The following is a 10,689-nucleotide window of genomic DNA, read 5'->3' as shown; positions in this document are numbered from 1 at the left end:
ACCACGGTTCAAGTCCCGGACCTGGTGACTTAAACTCATACCAGGTATGTGTGCATGTGTGCCCAAGATCTCAAGAGGAGAATGGAGGAGAAGGGATTGTAGTGTGGTCATTCCCCCCCCCGGGGGGGTAATTTCTCACTTTCTGTCTCTCTGTCTTTCTCTGTCTCCCGGTGAGCAGACGCTACCTGTAGCAAAAATCTCTTTACCAAAAAAATGTGGGGTCCAGCAGGTGGCACGGAGTTTGAGACAGCTGGATCCCACATGGCAAACTATGCAGTTCAAGTCTCAGACTTTGTGGCAGGAAAAACACAGCAGGCAGGACCAGTAGTTGGCGTAATGACTATGTCACTGAACTCCCATGTAGTCGACCACAGTTCGAGTCCCAGATCCGGTGGCTTAAACTCACGCTGGGCGCGTGTGTGTGCTTGCCCAAGATCCCGAGAAGAGAATAGAGGAGAAGCGATTACAGCGTGGCCATCCTCCCTGAGGGGTGATTTCTCATTTTCTGTCTCTCTGTTCCTCTCTGTCTTTCTGATGAGTGCGCATGCCCTATAGCAAAAACCTCTCACAAAAAAAAAAAAAAAAAAAACACACAAACAAACAAACAAAACAAACACCAGGCACATGTGTGTAAATACTCAAAATCCTAAGAGGTCAATGGCAGAGATGGGATTGCCATCACCCCAAGGGGATAATCTTTCTCTCTCTCTCTCTCTCTCTCTCTCTCTCTCTTGCTGTCTCTCACTCCAACTAACACACACACCAAACAAGTTAAAACAAACAAGCAGGACCACCAAGTGGCATGGTGGTGAGGGCACTGGACTTTGACATGGCTGACTGTGGTTCAAGTCCCAGATCTGGCGAGTTACTTTCTCACTTTCCCTCTCTCTCTCTTTATCTCTCTCTGTTCAAATTAAAAATAATGATAATGGGGGCTGGCAGATGGCGTGGGGGTTAGGGGTGCTGGACTCCCACACAGTCGACCACAGTGTGAGTCCTGGACCTGGCGGCTTGCGCGTGCGCACTCTCTCTCTCTCTCTCTCTGGTCAAAACTGAAAAATAAAGATAGTAAAGAAATAATTGTTTTTAAAATGATAATGTAATAAATAGTTAAATAAAATAATTCTAAAAAAAAAAAAAAAGGCAAACAAAAAATCGCCCACATCTATGGGACCAGCAGTTAGTGTAATGGCTGTGTTGCTGGACTCCCACGTAGTCGACCATGGTTCGAGTCCTGAACCCGGTGGCTTAAAACTCTCGCGGATTGTGGCGTGGCCATCCCCCCTGGGGGGTGACTTCTCACTTTCTGTCTCTCTGTCTCTGTCTGTCTGGCGAGCGCACGCGCCCTATGGCAAAAATCTCTCCAAAAAAAAAAAAAAATTGCCCACATCTAAACTGGTTGCCTTCTCACCAGACCCACTCTGTCATAACTAATGGTACCAGTCACCTGGGTCAGAACAAGAGGAGTCACCTTGATTGGTCTCTCAGATGGCCCATGGATTACAAAGGCCTAACTATTCCCAGAGATGCATGTTAATCCAGCCTTGGGTGACTGCCACCACACCACCTCTGTAAGGTCACTGGTCTTGTACTCCCTCTTCCATTCTTTGCAGGCCCAACAAAACATTCAGAATGTAAATCTGCCATTATCCCATCTTACTGAAAATTCTTGAGTGGCTTCCCACTGTTTTAGGAGGAAGCAAGCTTCCCATTGTGGTTTAATGGTCCTTGATCATCTATTCTCCAAAATTCTCCAGCCTCTTCCTGACTCTCTGCCCCTACACAAAACATGGGTGTTCCGCCAGCAGGTCAGGGTATTTTCCACAGGTTTGGGTCTTTCCGTTTGCTGTTCCAGTGGCCTAGAACGTTCTTTTCTACTAGATGGATGTACTGATTTCCTAGTAATTTATCTTTCCAATCCTGGAAGGAAGCAACTTCCTCTGGAATACATTTCCTAACCTCATAGTTAATCTTGTCTCTCATTTTTCTATTTCCAGCAAGCGGGACCAGCAGTTAGCGTAATGGCTATGTCGCTGGACTCCTATGTAGTCGACCGTGGTTCAAGTCCTGGACCTGGCAGCTTAAACTCACGCCGGGCGTGTGTGTGTGCGTGCATTCCCAAGATCCTGAGAGGAGAATGGAGGAGAAGGGATTGCGGCGTGGCCATCCCATCCCCCTGGCGGGTGATTTCTCGCTTTCTGTCTCTCTGTCTCTCTCTCTCTTTCTGGCAAGCGCACACGCCCTATAGCAAAAACCTTTCCAAAAAAAAAAAAACAAACCCAACACCTATTTCCAGCAAGCATTGCCTCTCCTGTCCTAGCATTTATCATGCAGCTTTGCTGCTAATTCCTCCCCACCCCACCCCCACCATTGTTTGTAAGTGATGTCAGGACTCCATTTCATTTCTCTTCTCAGAATTTAATATAATGATGCTACATAGGGCCAACCCTTTGCTTACTGGTTAAGGGAGTCTGATCCCACGTGGCTGACCACATCTTTGGAGTCCTGAGCCCTGCAGCCTAAAACATAGGCCAGGTTGGGGCCAGCAGGTGGCATGGTAGTTGGGGCACTGGACTTGCACGAGGCAAACTGCGGTTTATGTCCCAGACTTGGTGACTTGCTTTCTCACTTTCTCTCTCTCTCCCTGGTGAGCACACATGCACTATAGTAAGTTAATAATAATAATAATAAATAAAATTAAATGATTTTTTTTATTGTATTTTGCAAGATTTTGCTATAGGGCACATGTGCTCATCAGAGAGACAGAAACCGAGAAATCACCCTCTGGGGGATGGCCACACTGCAGTCTGTTCTCTTTCAGTCTCCTCTCATGATTTGAGGTATGTATGTGCATGCACCTGGCATGACTTTCAAGCACTGGGTCCAGGACTTGAACCACGGTCCACCATGTGGGAGTCTAAGACCTTAGCCACTACACCACCTGCTGGCTCCATAAATAATTCTAAAAAAAAAAAAAAAACCAGCCAGATCAGGTGGTGCAAAGGTTAAGGCAGCAATTAGGTAATTAGGTTGTAGGAAAAGTTATGACACATTTTTACATAGAAAAAATATGCCATGACTTTCTCGACAACCTAATAGATACCACATAGCCTAGTACATGCTTAGAGTCCTAGACCTGGTGGCCTGGAAAACACGCTGGGCACATGTTTATGTGTGCCCAAAACCAAGAGGAGAATGGAAGGGAAGGGACTGTAATGAGGCCCTCCCCTGGGAAGGTGATTTCTCACTTTTCCTCTCTTTCTCAGTCTCTCTTCAGCAAGTTTTTATTATACACCCTATAATAAAAATTTAAAAAATAAATAAATAAAGTGCCAGGCATGTCCCAAAATTCTAAAAAAGGAAAAATAGAGAAGGGATTACAATGTGGCCATGCCCCATGAGGGTTGCTTTTTTTTTTTTTTTTTTTCGGCCTGGTCATTAGGGCGGCTAGAACCCACATGGCCACCTGTATGGCTTGGGTCTCAGCCCCAGTGACTTGAAAAGCACACCAGGCACCTGTGCGTGTGCACGCAAAACCCCTGAAAGGGTAGCCAGTGCATGGTTTCAACCCCAGAGCCAGTGGCTTGGAAAATATGTCAAATGCATGTTCATACGTACCCAAAGTCCCGGGAGGAAAATGGAGGAGAGAGGGTTATGGTGTGGCCAACTTTTTCACTTTCCCTCTCTCTCTTTCTCTTTAGTGAACACATGTACCCTACAGCAAAACCAAAAACCAAAACAAACAAACACCCCTGAAAGGAGGGAAGCATGGAGGAGGGATAGCTGAGCGACTGTTGCATGGTGGAGCTTTCTCACCTTCCCTTTCTTTCTTCCCCCTCCCCACACCCATGGTCCCACCCTCACACCCTCTAATCTGCACAAGGAAAGCACAGGCCTGCTGGTAAATTTAAAAAATAAATAATGTGGGACCAGCAGATGGCACAATGTTTATGTCACTGAACTCCAAAATGGCCAACCATGGTTTGAGTCTCAGACCTGGTGGCTTGAAACTCATGCTGGGACAGCTTGAAACTCACATTTGGTGTGTGTGTGTGTGTGTGTGTGTGTGTATGTATCCAAAATCCCAAGAGGAGACTAGAGGTGAAGTTTTTGGCATGACCATCCTCGGGGGGGGGTGATTTCTCACTTTGTCTCTCAGTGTCTCTCAAGTGAGCTCACACGCTCTATAGCAAAAATCTCTCAAACAAACAAATAAAGCAAGCTACACAACAAATCTCTTAAATGAATGAGTCAGTCCTGTAAAATTAATGACAGGATAATCTCTCAATATTAGTATGTGCCTAGACTTATTTATTTTTAAAACATATTTATTTAACTCCATTTGTTATTATTTTTAATTTGACCAGAAAGAGACAGAGAGCGAGAGAAAAGGAAAGTGAGAAAGCAAGCTGCCAGTTCTGGGACTCGAACCACTTATTAAATGTGGGTTTGGGGCCAGCAGGTGGTGTGGTGGTTAAAGACATGTGGCGGGTTGAGTCCCAGACCTGGTGGCTTGTGCTTTCTCACTTCCCCCCTCCTCTCTATTGCATATGCCCTACAGCAAATTAAAATAATAATGATAATAAATAAAATTTATAAATAAATAAATATATATATATATTAAATTTGGGGTTGTGTACCTGGCAGAGGGTACTACAGAATGCTCTGCGAAGGCGTTCTTGAAGCTACCTCAAACTGTAATCTTGGGAACCAGCAGTTAGTGTAATGGCTATGTTGCTGGACTCCCACGTACTGGACCGCGGTTCGCGTCCTGGACCCAGTGACTTAAAACTCACGCCAGGCGCGTGTGTGTGCGTGCCCAAGATCCCAAGAGGAGAATGGAGGAGAAGGGATTGCAGCGTGACCATCCCCCCTGGGGGGCGATTTCTCGCTTTCTGTCTCTATGTCTCTCTCTGTCTGATGAGTGCACGCGCCCTATAGCGAAAACCTCTTAAAAAAAAAACTGTAATCTTTTTTGTTGTTAATTTTATTTTTTACAATAGGGCACATGTGCTCCTCAGAGAGAGACAGAGATTGAGAAAGCAAGAAATCATCCCCGGGGGGATGGCCATGTTGCCATCCCTTCTCTAGGAATTTCTGAACACTCACGCACACACACCCCACATGTTTTTCGAGTCATAGGGCCTGGGACTTGAACTAGGCAGTTGGCCATGTGGGATCCAGCTATCTTAACTATTACACTACAGGCCGGCACATTTTTTAATCTAATAAAGGTATTAAAATTACAGTTCAGGGGCTGGCAGGGGCTGTGGTAGTTAAGACGCTGGACACCCACATGGCCAACCATGGTTCGAGTTCTGGACCTGGAACTTGCTTTCACACTTTCCCTCTATCGCTCTCCCTCTTTCTCTCTCTGGTCAAATTAAAAAATAATAATAATAAATCAAATTAAATAATTTTTAAAAATTACAGTTCAAGTGGGCAGCTGATGGTATGGTGGCTAAGGCAGCTGGATCCCACGTGGCAGACTGCAGGGTTCAAGCACATGTGCCCTGTAGAAAACTAAAAAGAAAAGAAAAAGTGAACCGATGGAAGGACTGAAACTGTCCCTTGGTGATAGACACCAGGACCCTGGTGTGAGCAGCAGCACGGAGTAGGTGCAGGTCAAAACCCAGAGTGGCAAATGGGTGGTGAGAAGAGGAAGTGAGTCAGCAAATATTTATGCGGCCCTACTATGCATCAGTTCTATACTAAGTACTGCCAAACCAGTGATGAACAAAAGACATAGGAAATCTTCAGCGTTTACCTCCTTTTTTTTTTATCATGAGCCAATTTTTATTATTGTTTTCATTTCTTACATTTGAAGTACTCTTCGATGACATCCTTGGCCTGAGATTCCTCGCCATAGTCCTTAACTGCTACACAGCTGCAACCAACCACTTTACGGGTTTCCCTCTGTCAGTTTTACAGAGGCCTACCCACTCCCCTAGTTTCCTGTTGTCATTGACCTTAATCAGGTGGATTTGGAATTCGGCACAAAGGACGTCCACCAGCCTGACGTACATAGGCTCATCATGGTTGGGTGCAAGCTCACACGGGTGGGCTTGGCGCTTTCTAAGCCTTCCAGGCTTCGTGAATTCCGTGTGCTAGACCATCGTGGATGAGGTCTTCAGCACCTCTTGTAAAGCAGTGTTAATGACCATTACATCCTCAGAAGTGACACCTTTCTCTGCATAGCGGTGCATTACCGTTACTGGTGGAGCAGAATCTTTTTTTTCTTTTTTCTTTTTCTTTTTTTTTTTTTTTTTTTGAGAGGTTTTTCACTATAGGGCGCGTGCGCTCGCCAGACAGACAGAGAGAGACAGAGAGACAGAAAGCGAGATATCACCCCCCAGGGGGGATGGTCACACCGCAATCCCTTCTCCTCCATTCTCCTCTCGGGATCTTGGGCACACATGCACACGCACCCGGCGTGAGTTTTAAGCCACCGGGTCTGGGACGCGAACCACGGTCGACTACGTGGGAGTCCAGCGACATAACCATTATGCTAACTACTGGTTCCCTGGAGCAGAATCTTGAACACACTTGAGCACCTGAGCCTCCGCGGTACTTGGTGATGACAGGGAAAGATATAGGGCATGAACACTCGCCAGAAAGAGACAGAGAGAGAAACTGAGGAATCACTCCCCTAAGAAGGATGGCCATCCAGCAATCCCTTCTCTTTCATTCTCTTCCTGAGATTTAGGCATGCACCATATTTACACAGTGTGATTTTCTTTTTCTTTCTTTTTTTAAGAATTATTTTATTTAATATGTATTTATTTTATTTAGACCAGACAGAGAGAGAGAGAGACAGAGAGAGAGATAGGTACAAAGTGAGAAAGCAAGCCACCAGGTCTGGGACTTGAACCATAGTCAGCTATGTGGGATTCCAGCGCTCTTAACAACCATGCCACATGCTGGGCCCCCCCAGTGTGATTTTCAAGCCACCAGGTCCAGGACTTGAACCATAGTTGGCCACACAGGAGTCCAATGCCTTAACCACCACACCACCTGCTGGCTCCAAAGAATTTACCTTCTAGTGGGGAGCAGGAGTTGATATAGCAGTCAACCCATTAAGGAGAAAACTGTCTTTACTGAGAAGTGCTGTGAAGAAAATAAAATTGAGTACCAGAAAAAGTTGACTGTAAAGATTACTCTAGCTGGGGTGGTCAGAGAAGGCTTCTCTAAGGTGGTGACATCTGATCTGAGCGCTAAATGGTGAGGAGGAAGTCATGTAATAGTGTGTGTATCTTTTTTTTTTTTTTAAGAGTTATTTATTTAGGGGCCGGCAGATGGTGTGGTGGTTAAGGGCACTGGAATCCCACATGGCCAACCGTGATTTAAGTCCCAGGCTTGGAGGCTTGCTTTCTCACTCTCTCTCTGAAAATACTAAAATAATACGTGTTTTTTTAAGTTAAATAAAAATAACTCCTTAAAAATTTTATTTATTTATTTATTTATTTGGGAGATTTTTGCTATAAGGTGTGTGTACTCTCCAGAGAGACAGAGACAGAGAGACAGGAAGTGAGAAATCACTTTAACATTTATTTACTTTTTTTTTTTTGCCGTCTGCTTTACAGCAGGTGTCATGCTCCCAAATTATGGATCTTGCTGTGCAAGTCGTTTACTGTGGCGCTTGAGGCTCCAAGCCCAAGTATCTTCAGCTCTGGAAGAAGTTGGAAGATGAGTTCCCCCAATGCCTGGTCATCCATGGTGAGGGAACTCCCCAGACCACCGGGTTTTGAAGTGATGGTAGCAGGGACGTTGGTTCACTCCAAGAAGACAGGCGATGGCTTCGTGGACACGGAGTGTTTCTGAAGTTGGTGGCTGCCATTAAGACCGCCCAGGCTCAGGGCTGATGTGCCCCAAAGGCAGAGTCCAGATCTTGATCCAGCCCTCTCGGCAGACGCTTCATGACAGAAGTACTGAAACGGCTTGTGGACTCCTGGTCTTTCCCCGATATTCTCATGGCCACTGGCTGGGTGCAGGGATCGATGCCCGTGGTTTTTGCCTCCGAGTGTTTCTCCTCCAGAATCTACCTTTGCTCCCTGCCCTGCCTTGCCTTTCTCCTGTTCCTGCTTCCCACCCCCTCTTCCTGCATTCCCCATGTCTCCCTATTGACCCTTGAACATGGCGGGGTCCTGCCTCAGGCTTCCTTCTCAAGGAGAAGCCAAGTGAGGGGTCCCCGTGGGTGATTGGCAATGATTACAATTTGTGAGTCAATAAACATGGGATGAGTTGGGAAAAAAACTTTTTTTAAGGTTTGTTATTTGTCCATTTTTGTTTTTTGTGGCATAGGGCACTTGCTAGAGAGGGAAAGTGCGAAATGACTTCCCCAGTGGGGACAGCTACATCATTCTCCTCGTAGGATTTTGGACACACATGCACATGCTCCAGGCATGATTTTCAGGACACCGGGCCCAGGACTCAAACTGCAGTCGGCCATGTGGGAGTCCAGCACCTTAACCACCACACCACCTGCTGGCCCCAGGATCCTGATGTCTCTCTCTTTTTTATTTTTTTTAAGAATTATTTAATTTTAATCATTCATTCATTTTAATTTGACCAGAGAGAGAGAGAGTCGCTTTGGGGATCGCAGAGCAGTAATGTGTGGAAAGTTGCCTGAAATCCTCTCTAGATGCTCATTAGCATCATTGTGCTCTGGGATCTCAGTTCTGCCATCTGTAAAATGGGACTGGGTCTGTGTCCCCCTCCGAGGGTGCTCTGAGTAAGGTTTCAGGTCCCTCATGGGAAACGTCTGCAGGACTCCAAGCTTCCTGCAGGCTCTGGAACAGCCCACGTGGCATCGCTGCTTGCCGAGTTCCTCACAGGAGCCCTGATGCTCCCATCAGAGACGGAGGCCCAGAGTAAGGCAGAGCTCTACCCGAGGTCTCAAGGAGGCAGCGGTAAGTCCAGAGAGAGAACCAGGCCTCAGCTCTCCTTTCCTGCTGTTCTCACAAAGCACACTGGCCAGAAACTGTCAACTTGGGCCTCGAGCCTTCTAAGGTCTATTTCCAAGATAACCTGTGCTCTTCTTGCTTGCCCTAGATACTTAGGACTCTAAAATTTATTTATGTAAAGATTTTTGCCATAAGATGCGTGCATCACCAGAGAGACAGAGGCAGAGAGACAGAGAACAAGAAATCACCCCCCAGGGGGGATGGTCACACCACAATCTCTTCTCCTCCATTCTCCTCTCGGGATCTTGGGCATGCACACACACGTGCCCTGAGTTTTTTGTTTTTGTTTTTGTTTTGTTTTAAGAATGGGTACTCGAGCCGTGGTCGACTACGTGGGAGTCCGGCGACATAGCCATTACTGCTGGTCCCTATTTATTTTATTTTGACCAGAAAGGGACAGAGCAAGAGAGAGAGGGAAAGTGAGAAAACAAGCCACCAGGTCCAGGACTCAAACCACGGCTGGCTATGTGAGAATCCAGCACCTTTAACCACCTCACTGTCTGCTGGCCCTCTATTCATTCATCTATTTTCATTTGACCGGAGATAGAGAGAGCAAGAGAGGGAAAAGTGAAAAAGCAAGCCACCAGGTCCGGGACTCAAACTCACATGGTTAGCCATGTGCAAGTGTCCAGCGCCTTAATCATCATGCCCCACCTGCTGGTCCCCAAGTTTTTGTTGTTGTTGTTTAAAGAATTATTTATTTATTTAATTTTTTTTAGAGGTTTTTGCTATAGGGCGTGTGCACTTGCCAGACAAACAGAGAGATACAGAGAGACAGAAAGCGAGAAATCACCCCCCAGAGAGGATGGCCACACCGCAATCCCTTCTCTTCCACTCTCCTCTCGGGATCTTGGGCATGCACGCACAAGCGCCCGGTGTGAGTTTAAGCTGCCGGGTCTAGGACTCAAACTGTGGTCAACTATATGGGAGTCCAGCGACATAGCCATTAGGTCAACTGCTGGTCCCATACTTTTAAAAGAATTATTTATTGGAGTTGGGGGCTGGCAGGTGGCATGGTGAAGGGTGCTGGATTTCCCCTGGGGGAAATTTCTCACTTTCTGTCTCTCTATGTCTCCAGTGAGTCTCTCAAAAAATAAATAAAATAATCTTTGAAAAAATTTGTTGGGACCAGCAGTTAGCGTAATGGCTATGTCACTGGACTCCCACGTAGTCGACCGTGGTTCGAGTCCCGGACCCAGTGACTTAAAACTCACGCCAGGCGCCTGTGCGTGCGTGCCCAAGATCCCAAGAGGAGAATGGAGGAGAAGAGATTGCGGCATGACCATCCCCCCTGGGGGGATGATTTCTCGCTTTCTGTCTCTCTGTCTCTGTCTGTCTGTCTGGCGAGCACATGCGCCCTATGGCAAAAACCTCTCCAAAAAAAATTTTTTTTAATTTTATTTATTATTAGGTTGTTTTGTTTTATTTTGTTTTGTTTTGTTTTGTTTTTAATTTGCTATAGGGTATGTGTGCTCACCAGAGAGAGAGGGAAAGTGAAAAAGCAAGCCTCCAGGTGCAGGATTTGAGCCATGGTCTGCCATGTGGGAGGTAAGTGCCTTAACCACTATGCCATTCCAGAATTTATTTATTTATTTAAGAATGATTTATTTGAGGGACCAGCAATTAGCGTAATGGCTATGTCGCGGGACCCCCACGTAGTCGACCGCCGTTCGTGTCCCGGACCCGGTGGCTTAAAACTCATGCCGGGCATGTGTGCGTGCGTGCC

The 10,689-nt window shown here is 46.3% G+C and overlaps 2 pseudogenes; both read left to right on the top strand.

The window, feature by feature from the left end:
- Nucleotides 1-7,604: 7,604 nt before the first annotated feature.
- On the top strand, nt 7,605-8,086 carry LOC102498071 (selenoprotein W pseudogene; annotated as a pseudogene).
- LOC102499319 (eukaryotic translation initiation factor 2 subunit 2-like) overlaps nt 7,917-10,689 on the top strand; it is a 5,430-nt pseudogene continuing 2,657 nt past the window's right edge.

This window comes from Tupaia chinensis, unplaced genomic scaffold, assembly GCF_000334495.1.
Source record: "Tupaia chinensis unplaced genomic scaffold, TupChi_1.0 Scaffold143973_1, whole genome shotgun sequence".
Classification (NCBI taxonomy): domain Eukaryota; kingdom Metazoa; phylum Chordata; class Mammalia; order Scandentia; family Tupaiidae; genus Tupaia; species Tupaia belangeri.
Note: the sequence above shows the minus strand (reverse complement) of the source record. Positions and strands in the feature narration are given on the sequence as shown.